Source organism: Ambystoma mexicanum, chromosome 1p (genome assembly GCF_040938575.1).
Source record: "Ambystoma mexicanum isolate Mex_15411 chromosome 1p, UKY_AmexF1_1, whole genome shotgun sequence".
Taxonomy (NCBI): domain Eukaryota; kingdom Metazoa; phylum Chordata; class Amphibia; order Caudata; family Ambystomatidae; genus Ambystoma; species Ambystoma mexicanum.
Genome location: NC_090921.1, coordinates 877,394,272 through 877,413,623, shown reverse-complemented (window position 1 = coordinate 877,413,623; position 19,352 = coordinate 877,394,272).

Below are 19,352 nucleotides of genomic sequence, written 5' to 3'. Positions count from 1 at the left end.
TGCACTGTAGCAACGTACATCGATGGTCGACAAATGAGCATTTCCACAAATGTGAACATGGCCATTTGTCCACAGAGGAGGCACGGAAGAAGAAGTGGTTGATTCCTTCATCACCCACTCACAAGGCCATTGAAAAGATTGTATTTGATAAAACTATAACAAGAGATTTGAGGGGACTCACGGAATTCTGCCACACAGGAGATTTGGAGGTGTTCCACAATATGTGCCTAAAGTACAGGCCCAAAAGATTGCATTTTGGCATGGAAGGCATGATAAATCGGACTCTTCTAGCGGTCTTGGCACATAACCATAATGTTGGCCGTCAACAAAGTAGGACGACCGGAACTTTAGGGACGCTTCGCTACAATAAGGCCTTCACTAAAAGAAGTAAACAATGGGTGATCAAACCAGTGTTTGAGGATATGCAATATGAGTTTATTGAGAGACTTCTCGTAGATGTCCTCGATAGGCACATACATGGAGTGGTGAACGAACCTATGCAGGGGACAACTGCATTGCCACCCAACATTGCCTCTGTTCCATGTCCACCTAAAGCAGAGCTCATTGAGAAATACACATCACGGTTTAAATGATTGTAATTTGATTGTCTGTTCTCTCGAGTCTCCTCATGTTGCAGGCCCATTGCAATTAAACCAAACAGTAATATAAATCATTTTTACAAAAATTATAGAATGTTTCCGTATTACAAACACATGGCCGACCCATAGGGACAATAAAAAAAAAGGCACGCAGACAAGATGCCCTTACACTAACTGGAGCTAACTAGAAATGTGTGCTCGCTCAAAGTGAAGGTCAGCTGCTTTGATGTTTTGCTCGGGTGGCGGAACGGCCCACGACCCAGTATAAGGTTCTATTGTGATTTGACCTTGACAGGCCGGGACCATCCTGAAAGACTAAGAAAAGATAATGAATAAAATTTCAGAAACGAAACGATGAGCCACGTTCATTAGAAGAAGTAACGTCGGCAAAGAAGGAGTGGTGTTTCGGGTCTGCCCTACACAGAGACACAATGGAAAATGCAAATATAATGTAAGTAACTTTTGATGAGTTTATACCGCAATTTCATTACTATACAGTGGCTTTAAAGACGGGTTCAGTTGTACTTGTTCGTTCTATGTGGCATATTGTTTTCTACCGCGCACTATCTTGAGGAGAAACATCTGCTTTTACTGAAGCACCTCAAAACCTTCCTCTTTGCTTCTGCTTTCTCTCTCCCTCTCCCCTGCTACAACTGGTCCACTGTCTGTGACCTCGGTCCTGGGCCCTTCCACTCTCCACCTGCACTGCCTCCCTGTCAACCCCTGCACTGGGGGACTGTCTCAGTATCCTACAGCCCCCCCTTCCCAGCACTTGTTCTGCACTTACCTTGCACTTGCCACCAGCTGGCCCTATTTATTTATTATTTTATGCTACTTACCTTGTACTCCACTCCCCCCCCCTCCCTGCCTCGCCACGCCTTTAAACACTTGTGTACACCCAGTAGCGCTGTCCTCGCTATGATTTTAATAAGGATCTGATGGTGAGACTAATTTCATTTTTTATGTTTTTAGGTACATCATTCACTACTGTCTGTGTCACGAGTACCGGACACCGGCGGACAGCTTCTACAGCCGCCAGTTGCTTCTCCGCGTGAACAACGTTACCACCCTGACCATTTTATGGGACGATCGCCAAGTACAAGTATGCCCTTACGCGGTACTAACGGTTAGATGCAACATACCTACCGTTGTGGTGGCCTAGTGCCTCGTTGTTGGAACAGCCATGCGATTATCAGTGCGACCGAAGAGCTTATTTTTATCGTAAACCAACACCCTGTGTACTGCACACGAACATCGCTTCCCTCAAGACGAACTAATTTGGATCGAGAGCAAAGAAAAATGCAAATCGCTGAATATTCTCTAAACATTTGATGTCCAATAAACGTACTTTGCCAAATGTACAATCTTGCCGTTTGCTTTTAAACCACGGTTTCACATTCCGAATTGTGGCGCTGTATTGTGAGATGCTCTAAGACCCTGTGTACAGCAAAGGACCATCGCGTTCCTCAATACGAACTTTTTGGAACATGAGCAAATAAAAATGCAAATCGCTGAATATTCTCTAAACATTTGATGTCAAATAAATGTACTTTACCACATTTACAATCTTGCGGTTTGATTTCAAAGTACAGTTTCATATTCCGAATTGTGGTGCGCTGTATTGTGAGCTGATCTGTGTTGATTTCCGGGGTCTGTGTGGAGTCGCGTAGAAGACGCCTGGGCGCGTTTGCCTACGCAGCTCAGTCACGTCACGGATAGAGGCGGGGAATATGAATGTTTTGATAAAGTCTGTTTCAGGGGCGGGGGATTTGATTTAGTGCCGCAAAGGCAGGTGAGCCAGGTCGATGCGGCGGAATGATAGGATTATCACAAAATGGAGGCTGATTTCGAGTGCGATAATGGGCGAAAAGTCGGGTAAGGTCCATAGGAAAGTTTCCTACGATCTACCGATTTATGCTTACAAACACATGGCCGACCCGTAGGGACAATAAAAAAAAAGTCCCGGAACTATCCTTTAAGCTATCTGCATTGAACTTGAACATTGCTGGGGCAATATTGCCAGTCTCCAGACCCACAGTGTATCGTTCATCTTTCTTTGGAAGGTTCTGTACTAGCTCAGGTCCCTTGGCCCCTATCACCATCAGAGGCATGGGATGTGTCCCTGCTGGGCTGTGCCTGTCTCAACTTTATGTTTGGGATCATTTCTGGTTTAGTAGTAGTGTGGGGCTGAGGATGCTGTTCATCCACTACTCTGTAGAGCAGTAGTGTTCTCGTTACGAAAACACTTTTGTACGTCTTTGTAATAGAAGATTTTGCTTGAAAAGGCCCATGGTAATGTTAGTGCAGTTGACATGAAAGCCTGCTGTGATCCAAAAATCCATAATAGGGGGAGTCAAGCAAGTATTTTATCCTCTCCCCAGGTTTTAGTTTTCAGTGTCGATTTTCCTTTTCAAACACCAACGTTTCAGAACATATGCAATCACTTTAAAATAAAACCTGCCTTTTGTGTAATTTAGTTTCAGGTAGCCGCTGGGATTTCAACGCACGCGCATCTGTATAATGGCCTCTATGAAGTAAAACAAAATTGCAATTTGGCAGTCGCTCCGTTTTCCGGTGCTTCCCTACAATGCCAGGGAATCAGCTTAGCAAATGTGTTGGCAGTTTAAATTGAAAGACTATACACATCTGAATGCTGCGCTGAGCCAGCAGTGAATGGGCTTCATGCTGCGGCTTTTTTGCTTGATTGATGTGCAGAGTCTGCCAAAGTGACTTCCATTCTGCACGACACTTTTGAATTGGCCAGTCGCGGGCACTACTCGCTGGTTCGTATATGCCTGCATGCAGTTGTGCTTTGCGAGTCAAGCCCCTTTCCAAGACAGCATATTTTGCGTGCAATCCATTTACGACCACATCATTTGATAATGCAAACTCTCTGATTCCACCACTGTCTTTTATCTAGGAAGAAAAATGCTGATGTTCCATCCAGTGAGAGCGATGTTGCCAACACTAGCTACAAATTGATTAAAAAAAGGTAGAATGAACACACTATGCCACATGTTAATGTTAAAGGATATTTTTACTGCGCACTATCACCACCGGAGTGGTCCCCTGGCGCTCTGGCGGCTCTGAAAAAGGGAGAAAAGGGGGGGTGGGTAAGTAGTGGGAATAAGCTGGAAAAGTGCAAAAAAGCAGTGATGTGCTGTTGGCAGCCTCAGCTCGGTGGGTCAGTTGGCTGGGCTTGGGGTGTTTTACGGTCGGTAGTCGTTGTGTGCTGTTGTGCAAGTCTATGTGTGGTTTGTTTTGTTGTTGCACTGTAAAGAGTTTGTGCGGATTGCTGTATTTAGGCTTGTGGTTGTGTTTGGTTAGAGTTTGAGAGGTGTATGCAGAGGGCAGTGCATTAGTTAGTTGGCATTGCTGTCCTTGCAATTGTGTCAAGGTGTGATGCCTGCTATCATTCACTATTCCATTCAAGTGTGGCATTTGTCATCACTCACAGTTTCATTCAAGTGTGGCACATGCTAACATTCATATTCTATATAGATGCGATGAGGGCTAACGTTAAGGATGGCATCTAAGTGTGGCACATGCTAAAATTCAAATTCTGTCTAGATGCGATGAGGGCTAAAGTTAAGGATGGCATCTAAGTTCGGCACATGCTAACATTCATATTCTATCTAGATGAGATGAGGGCTAAAGTTAAGGATGACCTCCAAGTGTGGCACATGCTAACATTCATATTCCAACGAGAAGCAATGAAGGCTAAAGTTAAGGATGACATCTAAGTGTGGCACATGCTAACATTCATGTTCCATCTAGATGCGATGAGGGCTAAAGTTAAGGATGGCATCTAAGTTCGGCACATGCTGACATTCATATTCCATCTAGATGCGATGAGGGCTAAAGTTTAGGATGGCATCTAAGTGTAGCACATGCTAACATTCATATTCTATCTAGATGCGATGAGGGCTAAAGTTAAGGATGGCATCTAGGTTCGGCACATGCTAACATTCATATTCTATCTAGATGAGATGAGGGCTAAAGTTAAGGATGACATCCAAGTGTGGCACATGCTAACATTCATATTCCATCGAGATGCGATGAAGGCTAAAGTTAAAGATGACATCTAAGTGTGGCACATGCTAACATTCATATTCTATCTAGATGCGATGAGGGCTAAAGTTAAGGATGGCATCTAAGTTCGGCACATGCTAACATTCATATTCCATCGAGATGCAATGAGGGCTAAAGTTAAAGATGACATCTAAGCGTGGCACATGCTAACATTCATGTTCCATCTAGATGCGATGAGGGCTTCCTACTTCATGTCAGTCTGACCGTCGCTTCAGGAACCGTGAGCCAGCAGGACCTGCCGCCAGGAAATTCTGCCTCAGCTACAGCCTTCTTCTTCATTTGAGGTACTGTCCTAACCCGGTTGTTCGTTCCGTCTGACCGCGGTGAAAGTGTTTGAAATCTTTCACCAACCTAAGGGCTTGTCCTTCTCTACTATTTTAAATAACTTTTTCTTCGCCCAACTTCGTTTCCAACTCTTGACAAAGACTTAACCGTGAACTACTCTGAACTGTGTGATCCTCTGCAAAGTCTCTGAATCATTAACATTGGTCCAGGCCTATTGATTTGAATCCTCATGTTAGCAAGCCTTTTCTAGATTGCCCTGCCTACTTACTTGTTGGTGTTTTTTTATTGTGTATAACCTTGCCTTTCCCTCCCTTTTTAATTGCTGGAGTGCCATTTTGTTTGCAAAACTTCATTTTGAGCCTAACTTGTTCAGAATTGATTGGGTGTTGTGTAGTATATTAAGAGTGTGATTTTTCTGCTGCTTTATTTAGTGAACTGTTTTACTAACCGTTTTAGGAAATTTAGGAGAGGAGATTACATTCAGTGGAGAAGCTATGGTCCCATAGTTCTCTATGCAATTCCTGTAGTACCCAGTGAGACCTAGGAAGGCTCTCACTTGGGTTTGAGTAATAAGGGTGGCCCCGTTTTGTTCAGCTTGTACTTTGCTAGGCAATGGCCTTATTTCACCTCCTCCTACTTTATGACCAAGGTAGACACCTTTGCTCTGACCAGTTTGACATTATATACAACATCGGAGTATAAAGCATACATATGGCTTTAACTCCAAGGTAGACATCTCTTTTATCCACCATTTTGTTAACATAATGGAATAAATCTAACCAATTATGACAGAAACTCTTTACTGACCTAATCAGTCAGTAAAGAGTTTCTGCCATATGTATGCTTTATACTCCGATGTTGTATATAATGTTTTTGAGAGGAAACACTGAGAGAGGGGTGATTATGGTATGCAATTTTAAACAATAAAATATTTATCAACTGTATGTTTGTTTGTTTTTAGAAATATCTGTTAAATGTTCATCCAATCCTGATGAAGACACACACAATCTGTCAAGTCGAAACTATTTACCAACTGGGAAGCTTTTTCGTAAAGAAGAACGATTTGTTAAGGCACCAATAGTCGATATATCTTTCTGGAATGAACTATGATTAATAATTTTGTTATTTATGTTTTTCTGAATTATTATGTTCATAATGAAAAGAAATGTACCAATGAAATAAATGACACTTTCTATGGCACTTTAGTACATATATATAACTTTTAGATGTGCAAATAATTTGAATGAATGTTTTTGAATGTCTGAGTATCAAATTGTTTTTTATAATGAACTAAATGTTTTCTAAATATTGTGGTTTATATAATTCTAAATAAAATGAAAATGATAATTTGATTTATGCATCCACTTGCCCTCTTTCTATAGTGTTTCCTCACCTCCTGGTACCATTTTCTGTATATTATTATATGTTTTTACCTCAAGGTACCAGTGATTGTTGAGGTTCCCACTTCTTTTGGGTTTTGTTTTTTCTGTCAAGCCAATAGCCTGACGTCAGGTGAAATGTACTGAGGTACTTGGCTGCACCAAGTTTATCCACCCGTTCATCTGTACTTGGTAAAGGATGGGCATCAGTCTTAGTGACTGCACTTAGAGCTGTATAGTGCACACAGAATCTCAACTTCTTGGATTCTGCCTTTGGTACTAGAAAAACTGGACTAGACCATGGACTTGTAGATGGCTCTATAACACCGAGATCAAGCATCTTGTTGACCTCTTCCTTTATGTGGGATCTTACATGTTCTGACATTCTGTAACATCTGCTTTTCACAGGTAGACACTCACCAGTGAGAATATCATGCTGGCCCCAAGGGGTCAAGCCTGGTGAAAGTGAAAACAGGGAGGCAAAATGATTTAACAGAAATTTGCACTCATCCTGCTGTTTAGATGTCAGATTAGAAGAGAGATTAACTCCTTCTATGTTCTTATCCAAAGGTTGCCCTCTGAGTAGGTCAGGTAGAGGTTCACTCTCCTCTTCCTCTTGAGCTGAAGCTAGAAGCAAATCTCCCACTTCGGGTCTCGAGACATATGCCTTCAAACAGTTGGTGTGAAAGACTCTGGTAGCCTCCTTAGGTCTGCCTAAATCCACCAGATAGTTCACCTCTCCAAGTTTGCCCACAACCTTGAAGGGTCCTATCCATTTGTCCTGCAAGGTCCTCTGCCTTGTTGGCACAATAACTAGAATAAGCTGGTCTTGAGTAAACTCAACCATGCTGGCCTTCTGGTCATGCCAATGTTTGACCAGAGCCTGACCTGCTTTTAAATTATCACTAGCTTCTGCCATCATGTATGACATTCTCCTCTGGAGACTTATCACATAGTCAGTCACTCTGACTGGATTGGGGGAAGGAGTACCTCCAACCCCTACTTAATCAGGGCCAATGGAGCTGTGACTGGATGGCCATAAAGAAGCTCAAAGGGACTGCATCCAACTCCCTCCTGAGGGAATTCTCTATAAGCAAAGAGAAGGCATGGCAGTAGAAGGTCCCACTTTCTTTTAAGGTGTTCCTCTAAAGCACCTATCATGCTCTTCATAGTACGATTAAACCTCTCTACCAGTCCATTTGTCTGTGGATGGTAGGCTGTAGAGAACTTGTAAGTGACACCACAGTTTTTCCACATGGCTTGCATGTAGTGGGACATAAAGTTGGATCTCCTGTCGGATATTACTTCCTTAGGAAACCCTACTCTGGTAAAAATACCAAGTAGAGCCTTAGCCACAGCCTGAGCCTTAACAGTCCTCATGGGCATGGCTTCGGGATACCTAGTAGCATGGTCTACTACAACCAGGATAAACCTGTTTCCTGAAGATGTGGAAGTGTCAAGGGGACCAACAATGTCGGTGCCCACCCTCTCAAAAGGAACACCCACCACTGGGAGAGGCACACAGGATACCACATTCTTGGCTCTACTCTTGCCAGAGGTTTGGCAAGCGTAACAGCTCCTACAGAACTTGTCAACTTCTGAACCATCTTAGGCCAGTAGAGGTATAAGGAGAGCCTTTCCTTGGTCTTTTTGAAACTCAAATGACCAGCCAAAGGTATCTCATGGGCCAACTGTTGGAACTGGAGTCTGTTTTCTAGAGGCACTAGAAGTCTATTGCAGTCCCCAGGGATAGACTCAGTCGGTTCACTGTGGAAGAGGCCATCTTCCAGTGCAACCTATGCTTCGCAGGCTCTTGCTCATCGAGCTGAGAAGCTGCCTGTAGGCAAAGACCTTCAAGAGTAGGACACTCTTTTTGTCCTCTGCTGAAGTCTGCCCTGTTGGGTCTACCTTCTGCCAGTAAAGACTGCAGCTCAGGTTGGTCAAAACGGTCCGTATCCCCAACCAAAGGTATGTGTTCTTCCAGATCTGATTCTTCAGAGACTGGATCAACCTCACACTCAGCCTCAGCAGGTAGAGGAGTCACTTGGACTGTGTGATCCACTGCAAATACTCTGAACCATTAACATTGGACCAGGCCTATTGATTTGAATCCTCATTGTAGCAAGCCTTTTCTAGATTGCCCTAACTATGTACTTGTTGGTGTTGTTTGATTGTGTATAACCTTGCCTTTCCCTCTCTTTTTAATTGCTGGAGTGCCAGTTTGCTCACACTTCATTTTGAGCCTAACTTGTCCAGCATTGATTGGGTGTTATGTAGTATATTAAGAGTGTGATTTTTCTGCTGCTTTATTTATTGAACTGTTTGACAAATGAATGTGTAAATCAATATATATTATTTTAATCCAAAACCTTGAGTCAGTGTTAGTTTGATCCATAGCAATTGCTGTCCTTTGTATTACTATTAATACAGCTCTCTTTACTCTTGAGATACGTCTGGCTGTTCTGCCATCACTACCACTTTAATGTGTAGTATAGGCTTGTACCAAAGATGAATTTGTACTGTCACTTGTAGTCTTAATTGTGTGTGGTGTTCCCAAAGGGTACTGCATATGATTCTGCCTAACAAAGGCCCACTTCATATCATCTTTGAAAGTGTAAGGGTTCCACCATCACATCTGTAATTGGGGGTGGGGGAGTGAAAGGCGAGAGCCACAGCAGCAGGTTTACCTTTCCTCTAAAGTTCCCATAGTAGGCCTACTATCTGATGATCCCTAACCATTCAACAGAGCTTGCCCATTGGCACCCATAACCACTGTTTGAACATTGTTTATCAGGGTTCTCCCACAAGTCAGCTACCATTACTTGTAATTGAGCTGCTCCGGAGTATTTTTCAGTATGTGTCAATCCGACTACTCCTTTTTTGGAAAGAACCAGTGTCTGATAACTAATTCTGAGGTTTTTCTCGCGCAAAAGGACATTATTCATTTTAGTAATAATTTCTCTATTGAGACTTGTTCGGGTTTTGAGATGGGAACATCTGAAATAATAAGAGGGCTTTTGGAAATGTATTAATTTTAATCATGTTTAGTAGTCCCATCAAGGATATACTCAGATTGGACCATATTTCCATATCATCTCCTATCTTTTTCCATAACTTCTGGATGTTTGCTACATGCAAGTACTGTAACTGTTTTGGTTGGTGAACTTCCAGGTATCTAATAGTTGATCCCTGTATTATGAAACATAGAGATGCCAGACCTTTTAAAGTATCCTTAGATTGGAAAGATTTGAGAAGTAACATCGATTTGTTTGTAATTTACCTTAAATCCAGAGTGGAGGCCGAAAACCTCCAATGTTTTGTGGCTCTACTATATTTTTGAAAGGGGGTCATCTGAAAGTAGCAATAAGTCATCTACAAATATCCCCAATTTCAATTCCTCAGCCCCTACTCTGATACTTTTCATAAATGAGTTTCTCCTTATATATTCTGCCAGGGCTTTCATGACAATCACAATCAGCAATGGGGACAAGGGATATCCTTGACTTGTCTGTCACACCATCGGGAACTCCTCTGATTGTATTACCTTAACCATTACCTGGTCCTTAGGATTGGGATACAAAACATCACTCTCCTGAAGCCACCTATCCCTGAGCCATGCTTTAATGTAGACCTGACACATGATGGTCCAGTTGACCTGGCCAAATGTCTTCACAGCATCCAGGGAAAGCAGGACAGGATCATGTACATTATACCCCATGTGATCCATTAGGTTAAATGTTTTCCTCATCGTATCTGACCCGTGGCATCCTTTGATAAATCCCAACTGACCTGTATTTATTCATTTGGGCCAGACTGTGTTCTATTATGACCTGAGGAACTTGGTGAAGGTCTATTTTGTGTCATGAATCACCATGTGAAACAAAGTAGAAAACACATACTTTCTGTGCTGTGTGAAAAGAATGGTTAACACATTAACAGCATACATGTTAATCAGTATAAACAATTTAACATAGAAGCAAAACATTGACCAGATACTAAATAAGGTATGAGAAATATGAAGACGAGAGTATATATACCACATATGGTATGCATAAATATATAACACATCAGCAGTATCTACTGCAATAATGAATAAATGTAAGGGAGCAACGGGGGAAAGACAAACATGATATTTTATGAAAAAAGGGAGGGTAAGAGAATTAAATTATAGTTATTTTAATGGCAACCAAGTGCAACAGATCACGACTAGAGATAAATTCAATAATTAATTAGCAAGATGTAGATCGTCACCAAATGTTCACGAGCAATGTGTAGACATGTCATGAAAGGTCACATAATTAGTGAAACAAAACTGAATAGGGATGGGCAAATTACCCCCATCCTGCCCCTCCTATAAGGCACATGACATGGAAGAAGACCAGGAGATACCGTGATCGCCCATACTATTTTGGACCGATTCCTAGTGCTCCAATGATCGATCAGTATGTCAAGAGGTACCCACTCAGCCAGCCATGCAGACTAGGAGCAGTACAAACCTTACCCAGAGTGGATGAAGAGCCTCAGTCTACAATTAAAGAGGCGTCAATTGACAGTATTGATTAAAGTGCCAAGAAGCCATGTGCTGACGTCATTATAGACACCATGACATAGCAGCATTAGACAGGAAGCACAGATGCCAACCGCACATCGGGAGCCAAATAAGCACCCACGTACATGAAGAACACATGCATACAGTTCTATAGTTAGAGGAAAGATATATATACTGTCATCACCTTTATTATATTGTCATTAGCTTAATTCAGCAACTCAGAAATTGCAAGAAGCAAGTGATCCTGAAGGAAGCTAGCAGATGCTTATCTTATGGAACTGCAGGAGCACCTATGGGACCTGACATAACCACATGTGACTAACATGTAGAGAATATAGAATAGCACAAACATGTAGAATCCATGCTATGTCTTAGGAAAATCACAGCAGGCTGCAACCCCCTCAGTAAGACCTGAATTCAGGCTGAACAGAGAGCAAACGTGTGAGACAGGGCCCGCTGCTAAGGCCACCAGATACGAGAGACATTCCATTCCCTGAACAACAGTAACACCAGCTGCAATAAATGCGAATAATTCCTCATTATATGATATGATATGACATGATATGGCATTTATAACGTGCCTATACACAAGTATTTCAGAGATTCAGAGTAATTCAGAGCTGCAGAAGCTCCAATTCATGGTCTCCCAACACGTTACTCAACCAACTCAGATGAGGAATCGAAACTAGAAGCTGGGAAAGAAAGTGGGTCTCACACCGCCAGACAGAAGCTTGCAACAAAGATGTTACAATGAGAGTCAAGTGTTGCACTATGTGAATGGGCGCTCTCATAGACTATGGTGGGACACACAAGTTACAATGCAATCACATGTTCATTCGCATTACATGAAAGAAATACAACAAGAGCTGAGAATCATTGCGGGTCCCAGACTGGGGACATCAGCTCTACCCAATAACAGTTCACTATCCTAGAGGTGGATAGCAACGGGCAAGAACCAGTGGTAAGGCCCTCACACTAGAACATTGTGTAGAGATAGTAATTTGGGGATGGACCAGGCCAGCCATCTGAAAGCCAGTAGACTAACATCTATAGTGTCCACTATTGGTGGATTATCACTCAGTACCCAATCCAGTAGTGCAATAAGTTTCCTGGAGAGGGGTCCAGGTTATGACACCACCGTGACGCAATCAGGACACAAAACTGGCCTGCGAGCCAGGAGTTGTTGAGAGGTCGTTGGATTTTCTTCGATCCTTGTACTGATCCCTGTTGGCTTTGGCTGTAATAAACCAGTTTGAACTTGCTGTCTGACTAGGCCTACATTCCTTTTGGGAGGAAGGTGTAGGGCATGTTGAGTATCCACAAACTCCTAGTAGCCCTCAAACCTACCTGGGAGTTTGTCCCCAACAAATTGGTAGTTAGAGGATGATTGGCTGCGCCAGCCAGTCACTAAGTCGACTCCTTCACCTCCGAACCTGAAAGGCTGTAGGACCTTTGCATATTTAGAGAAAAACAGGAGAATGCGTGCCCATTTAAAGCTTGTCAGGAGCCCTTTGGAAATTATCCTGCCCAAGATCAGAGAGTTGCCCAGGCAGAGCGCCTTGACTGGGAGCTGGTAGCCGAGCAGCGCCAGCACACCACAAAACTTTGGTCCATACCGACAGCAATTGTGGGTGACAGGGAGGGTACTGAGTATTGTGGAGTATCGTTTAATATTGTCTTGTATTGCTGAAGTATTTTTTAGTAGTGCCATAGCATTGTTGTAGTGAGCAGGCAAAGGCGTGGAGGTAGAAGTCCCTTTTCTGTGTTTAGGGCACATTTCGGTCTTCAAGGTAAAAGGTTTTGGTGAATAACCTAAACTGTTGACTTAACGGCTTGGATGACAGATGTTTGGTAACTAAGGTATTCCTGTGTGTTGGGCATTTTAGCTCGGGTCATAGATGTTGGCATTCCTGTGAGGGTTAGCAAGGGAGCTAGCCTAGATTGCGGAAGGTGAATTGACTGGTTAAGCCTCCTGGAGAGAGGCGTTTCACACGTTAGGCGACGCTACGGGTGCAGTTCGATCACAAGAGAATATTGGAAAACTCTACCTGGAGAGCAGGAAGATAGCAGTGGGAGTTTTGTATAGGTTTGGGAGTAACGGGTTATTATTGTGAGCGCACAATATTTCATTTACCTATAGTGTGTCGTTAGCTTGCTAACGTCACCCTTACATTTGCACATAAGACACAGAGATTTTTGAGACGGTGAGGAGCTAGGATTGAGAATTTGGGATCGGCAGAGAAGGTGAACCAATGGCAGTGCGTGGAAGGTGCATGCACAGGATTATGGTTGTGTACCTGAGGAGGCAGCGATTGTGAAGGAGGGGCGGTGTGCGGAGCACACTTGACAAGGTGCATAGCCAGAGAGGCCCGTAGAAGTTGGAAAAGTATTAACATTGCCTTGTGAATTTTATCCCTGAACAGCGGATTATCGAGAACCTCGACTTGAGGTCAGGTAAAATGTATTGTAATGTATCAAGGTAACAGTGGGCGGGTTACTCCCCTTCAGCATTTGTGTAAGTCACTTCCCCCTTGTAAGGAGAACATTTGAAAATATAGCATAGAATGGTCCAAAAGTACAGAAGGTACATTAACCAAACCATGGCCACCTTGTGGAAGTTTCTCCAATGACATGCAGCAATTGCTAAGCCAACAGGAGGTGAAGGAAGAAGGGACCAATCCCTCCACATCTCCCCCCGCCCCTCTAAGTGTGATATCTGGTGACATAGACGATGAACATGGAATGTATCCAATGAGGGAACTACAGGTGCACCACACATAACACATATGTTAATTGACTAAGGGATCGTCCAGGACGTGGGAGGGGGGAGACAGCAATAGCTTGTTCGAAAGGACGATTGTCTAGAGCTTATGACGAGAGCAAGCGAGTACCCACATTGGAACCAGCAGACATATGTACAGACATTGAGGATGAGAGAGGGCCTCGACAAGTTAGACTGTATCAAAGGACGCCAGAAGGATGCCTACTAGAGAGAGGAGGGGCGAGACAACAGTATGTGCCTTGGAAGCACACAGACAAAGAGAACGTAAAGTGTAGGCTACCATCACTGAGTGCAGCAGGAGCGGGGAAGTGGATTTAAGAGATGGAGAAGTGGACAGCTGGCCACAGATTAGCAGTGGGTGACATAAAGGGACTTTTAGTTTCAATACTAGTTGACGCAGCTGATGACGTATGGAAGGGGGCGGGGTACACAGGCGTGATGACACAGAACACAGTTCACAATGGGGTGCTATTTGCAAACTGCAGGGCAGTATGGCAAGCATTATGAACACAATAGCCTGACATGTCAGGCATTGGGGTGATTATGTCATGTAAAATGAGGGAAGATGAAGACCCTGTGCAGTACATATAGGAGATTCAAGAGCTTTGGCACCTTGAAACTCAAGAGCCTTGGAACAAAACAATAGCAATATTCTATCATATTTTAGTGCAGGGACTACCAGCACCAGTACAGAAGAGTTTGAAGAAATTGGCGGGGATGGAAGCAAAGGGATGGCCAGAAATACAGCTCACAATAGTGCACCATTGTAGATTGTATCAGGAGAAGGTTAAGCAAAAGGCGGAAGAGAGGAAGGCACATGAGGCCAAACTAGTACAGCGGAAGTTAGCAAAGTATGCGATGGAATGGGCAGTCATAACCAGCCCACCCTCACAGGTACAGCAGCAGCATCAACAACCACAACAGTTTGCACCGCTCATGGGAGGAGTGGCAGTTTACAAAGGGGCGTGTCTTCATAACCATCATAACCAAGGGGGCTTTCCAGGAGTTTCCAGGAGAATTTCAGGGATATGCACAACAGATGCAGCAAAACACAGGAGACTTTTCGGGGGGTTTTCGAGGGCAAGGGCGGGAGCCACTACAGTGCTGGACTTGCAGATAGCTATGACATATTTCACAAGCCTGTCGATTTAGAGGGACACAACAGAATTTCGGAGGACAGGGCCAGCAGCATTTTCAAGGAGGTCAAGAAGATTATTATGCACAGAACCAACAGTCACAAGGGAAGATGCAAGGCACATATCAGCAAATGCCACAAGCCCAATAATACGCACCAGAACAGTCACAGGTACAGACAAAGTACCAAAGTTGGCAGCACCACTACTACAGTATCTACAATAACCACAGATCAGGGGGAACACACAACAGCTAACACAAATACAGGATGAAGACACACCAGAACACATGGACACAGTGGCAACAGTACCAGTTCGACGATTGGGAGGAGTGACCGTGGTGGGGAACAACCTTGTTACAGGAAACTGGTTATCTATGTACCCTAAATAGGACAGCCCACAGATGAACTTGATGTGTCCCATCCTGTCAATCACACCCAACCCTGCAGAGGAACCTCGCATAGGGGTGGCAATAGGTGATAAAATCTTTTCCTTTCTTGTTGACACTGGGGCGACTAGGTCATGCTTTAAGGAAGGTGCATTTGTGTTTTCAGGCGATGCCATGAACACTCAAGGATTCTCTGGGGCTCAAGAAGTTGTTCCTTTTACTGATAACATCTCACTATTTATAGGAGATCAGGACTTATTACTACCTTTACTCTACTCTCTACAAACACCTGTAAACATCTTAGGATGAGAAATCATGGGCAGGATAAACATGGTACTTTCATTCACAGACAAGGGCATAGTGTGCTCAACACCAGGCATACACATGTTAAATATAAAACAGATTGTCCAGGCATATTGTGGACGGGCGGTACAGAGAGGGGTGCCAGTGACCCAGAGATGTTTCAATATGGGACTGACATTGCCAGTGCATTGGTGCCAGGCATTGCAGGGAAGGTGTGGCGAGTACCAAACAGATATCTGTTCAGGCCATAGACACCATTGGAGGAGCCAGAAGTAATGATAGTGTCCATGGAGTTTGAAGCAGTGTTCGCAATGGAGGATTGGATTGCAGTATATGCAATAGACTACACTAGGAGGGCATAGAGGGCAATAACTGCAGTTGCAGAAGGGTGCACATGATGAGTTGTTTGGATAAGAGAGACTGGAATCGGAGATGTATTCGAAATGAGTGTAACATTTTGGTTACAGATCCATTACAGAGAGGTATCACAGAGAATGGCAATGGCGCTGGAGGCCCCACCCTCATTTTCAGAGGAGGACATGGCCAAGGTACCAGACAGTTTTTGGCCCACAAGTCCTTATGATGCAGGGTGCATAAAGAGCGTAGGAGGAGTGAAGATTCAACTGAAACAAGGAGTGATTTTGCCAAGAGTAAAACAGTATCCACTAGCCAAGGAGGCAGACAAGGGCATTTTTGAGACAATTAACACCCTCATGGATAGAGGTATTCTGGTACCATCAGAATCTCCATGCAACACAGCAGTGTATCCCGTTTGCAATGCCAACAGGGGATCATGGTAGAAGCAGAATATCCTGTAGCAGCTAACTCAGTGACACTTTTGCGTGGCATTGCAAAGGAAGCCACCTATTTCATGGTCATTGATTTAAAGAATGCATTGTTTTGGGTGCAGCTACACTCAGACTCACAAGATTTAACCAGCCTCTGTACCGAAATCAGAAGTGAAAACATACTCGTTTGCCACAGGAGTACTGTGAGTCACCATCTATCTTTAACAGAGTAATCCAGATGGACGGAAGCAATGTACAGGCAGAGAGTACAGTTTTGCAGTATGTAGACAACATTGTGATTGGCAGTGAGACAGAAGACAAGTGCAGAAAGGACTCAGTACACATGCTGACAGTGTTAGCTGACAAACAGTACAAGGTAGACAAGGCCAAATTACACTACTGTCAGTAGGAAGTGCTCTACATTGGACAGATGATATCTAAGGACCGCAAAGACATTGCCCCAAAGAGAGCAGAGACAATACACAACAAACCCCAGCCCAAAACAGTAAATGAAATGCAGCACTTCCTGGGGTTGTGCAATTATTGCAGAGCACATATGCCAGGCCACTTCTAGGTGCACTGAAAGAAGCACAAAAGGGAAAAAAGACACTGACATGGACCACAGACATGACTGCGACTTTTGAGGACCTGAAGGAAGCCATAATTACAACTCCAATGTTAGGGACCCCAGACTACAAAAATGAGTTTTTCTTGTTTTTACATGCTGATGGTGTAGTGATGAAGGTAGTACTGACACAAAAGACAAGCATGGGCCATATGTCAATTGCTTATTACAGTGGACAACTTGACCCAGTGATGAGAGGACATTATCCATGCGAACAATCATTGGCAGCTGCAGCCTTCGCAGTTGAAAGGTCATCAGCAGTGACAATGGGGTGTACCACCACTCTTTATGTCGAGCACACCCTCTTTGCGATACTGCACAAGCCAAAGAACACACTGACCACACAGAGTGCATCAGGATATGAAGTGATACTATTGAATGTAGGACTGAAGATAGTAAGATGCAAGACTATAAACCCAGCACTATTCTTGGCAGATGTTCTCAAGGCAGGAGACTATGCACATCACTGCACAAAGAACATAGAGATGTTCAGTGAGACATGCATGGTGGAGGAAGACACACTTGACACTTGAATGGGGAGATGTACTGTACATTGACAGTTCATCGACAACTGATCAAACTGATGAGCTCAGACATGCTGTGACTGCAGTGATAACACTGAAACAGGATGGGACTAGCGAGGTGGTTGTCAGTGCATGGCTACCATCCCATTATTCAGCGCAGGCATCAGAACTAATGGCCCTTATACTGGCACTCGAACAAAGCGTAGAGAAGTGTGTAACAATTTATTCTAATTCAGTTTACGTTACACAAACAGTACATTTAGGACTGGTACCATGGCTGAGGAGGGGGTTCAGGAGAGCAGATGGGACATAGTGCAGCATGTGCTACTGTTAGGCAAATTGATTGAGGTGATTGCATAGCCAAAGCAGATGGCACTAGTGAAGTGCCAGGCCCACACAAAAGGGGAGGAACCTATCTCTGAGGAAACAAAGCAGCAGATTATGAAGCAAAGTGTGCAGCATATTTTGGGATCTTGTCTTTGTAGAATAGTTGGCCCAAACATACCCACAACTTGAACACAGTGAATTCCCAGTGTTGGCCACATTGAGTGACCCCTCAGTAACAAAGGTCTGGGAGGAGTCTTCGCTTTTGCTATCAGTAACTATTTGGTTCACGGGGATTGAGGGAACTGACAAATACTAACCAAATAACACCTTTCTTTGCGAATTTCAGGCAGGCAACTTTATCAGCAGGCTGCAAGGATCAAGCAGCTTAAGTGGATATGAAAGAAACAATAAAGAACATTATTATCATGGTGTGTCTATTAATTCCCACTGACAAACTGGATTTGTATTTTGGCAACTGTATGTGGCTGTTAGAACTACCGCTGTCCCATCTACTAACATTTCCCTGACTCAGGCAGGAGGGATGACCATGTCAGGTGGACGAGAAGACACTGCTGAGAAGGTAAGGAGAGGTAAGTGCAGTGTTGACACAGACATGAAGGTATTTTATATGTATCTCACTGAAACAGCACTAGTATCTAACAACATGTGGTATACACATATGACCGAAGTAGGTAAGGAAACCATCAGGGAAAGCTGTTATTTCTGTTCTTTAATCCCCTACACCATGAGTGCTTCCAGAACATTCATAGCAACTGAAATACCTGAAGCAAGAGCTCAGTGCCTGATGTATCTCGCAATGGTGCAAACGCAAGGAAGATTCCAAGACAATACAGCAACATTGAGATGGATGTCCAAGTGAACTTTTCTCTATGAACATAATTACATAAAGAGATTAGACATGATGAACAATTACTGGCAGCTAGAGAAAGGATTACTGTACATAACTGACAGACCCGAGAAAAGAGAGACAAAGACTATCACACTAAAGGAATTACAAGATCCCTGGACAAGAATAAAAGAGATAGGAGAGCCTGGATGCTGGGAAAGACCACAAATATTAGTGTATGGACGAGTGTACACTAACAAAGGATGGCAAGACGGTGTGGTGGGGAGCAAGGCACTGAGGTTAGCACAATTGGCAGAGGACAAGGTTCTGGAAGAAAATGACAAGTGCCTGAAGGAATGGTATTCAAGTGCAAATTTGTTGACATGGGTGGGGAATGAAGCTGGACTGATGCCAATAATTCCCCTGAAGATGCCAGCCTTGTGCTCTCAGAAAAATGGCGATGTCGAAGTTGGTGAAAAGATAGGATGCAAGGCAGTTGAAAAGCTTCCAGCAATGAGAGCAGGAACAGCATTACTGATGGATCACGCCTGGGCTTGTGGATCAAAGGTGTATAAGAAGCTGCCACTTGAGTGGGGAGGAGTATGCTCCTTGGCACACATCAACATGCCTTTGTTGACAGTCCCCAAAAATGATGTGAAGCTTGATGAGTTCCCGAAGATGGATTACAACAGATGAAGGAAGAGGTTGGTCAAGATAGCACCAATAGCCCA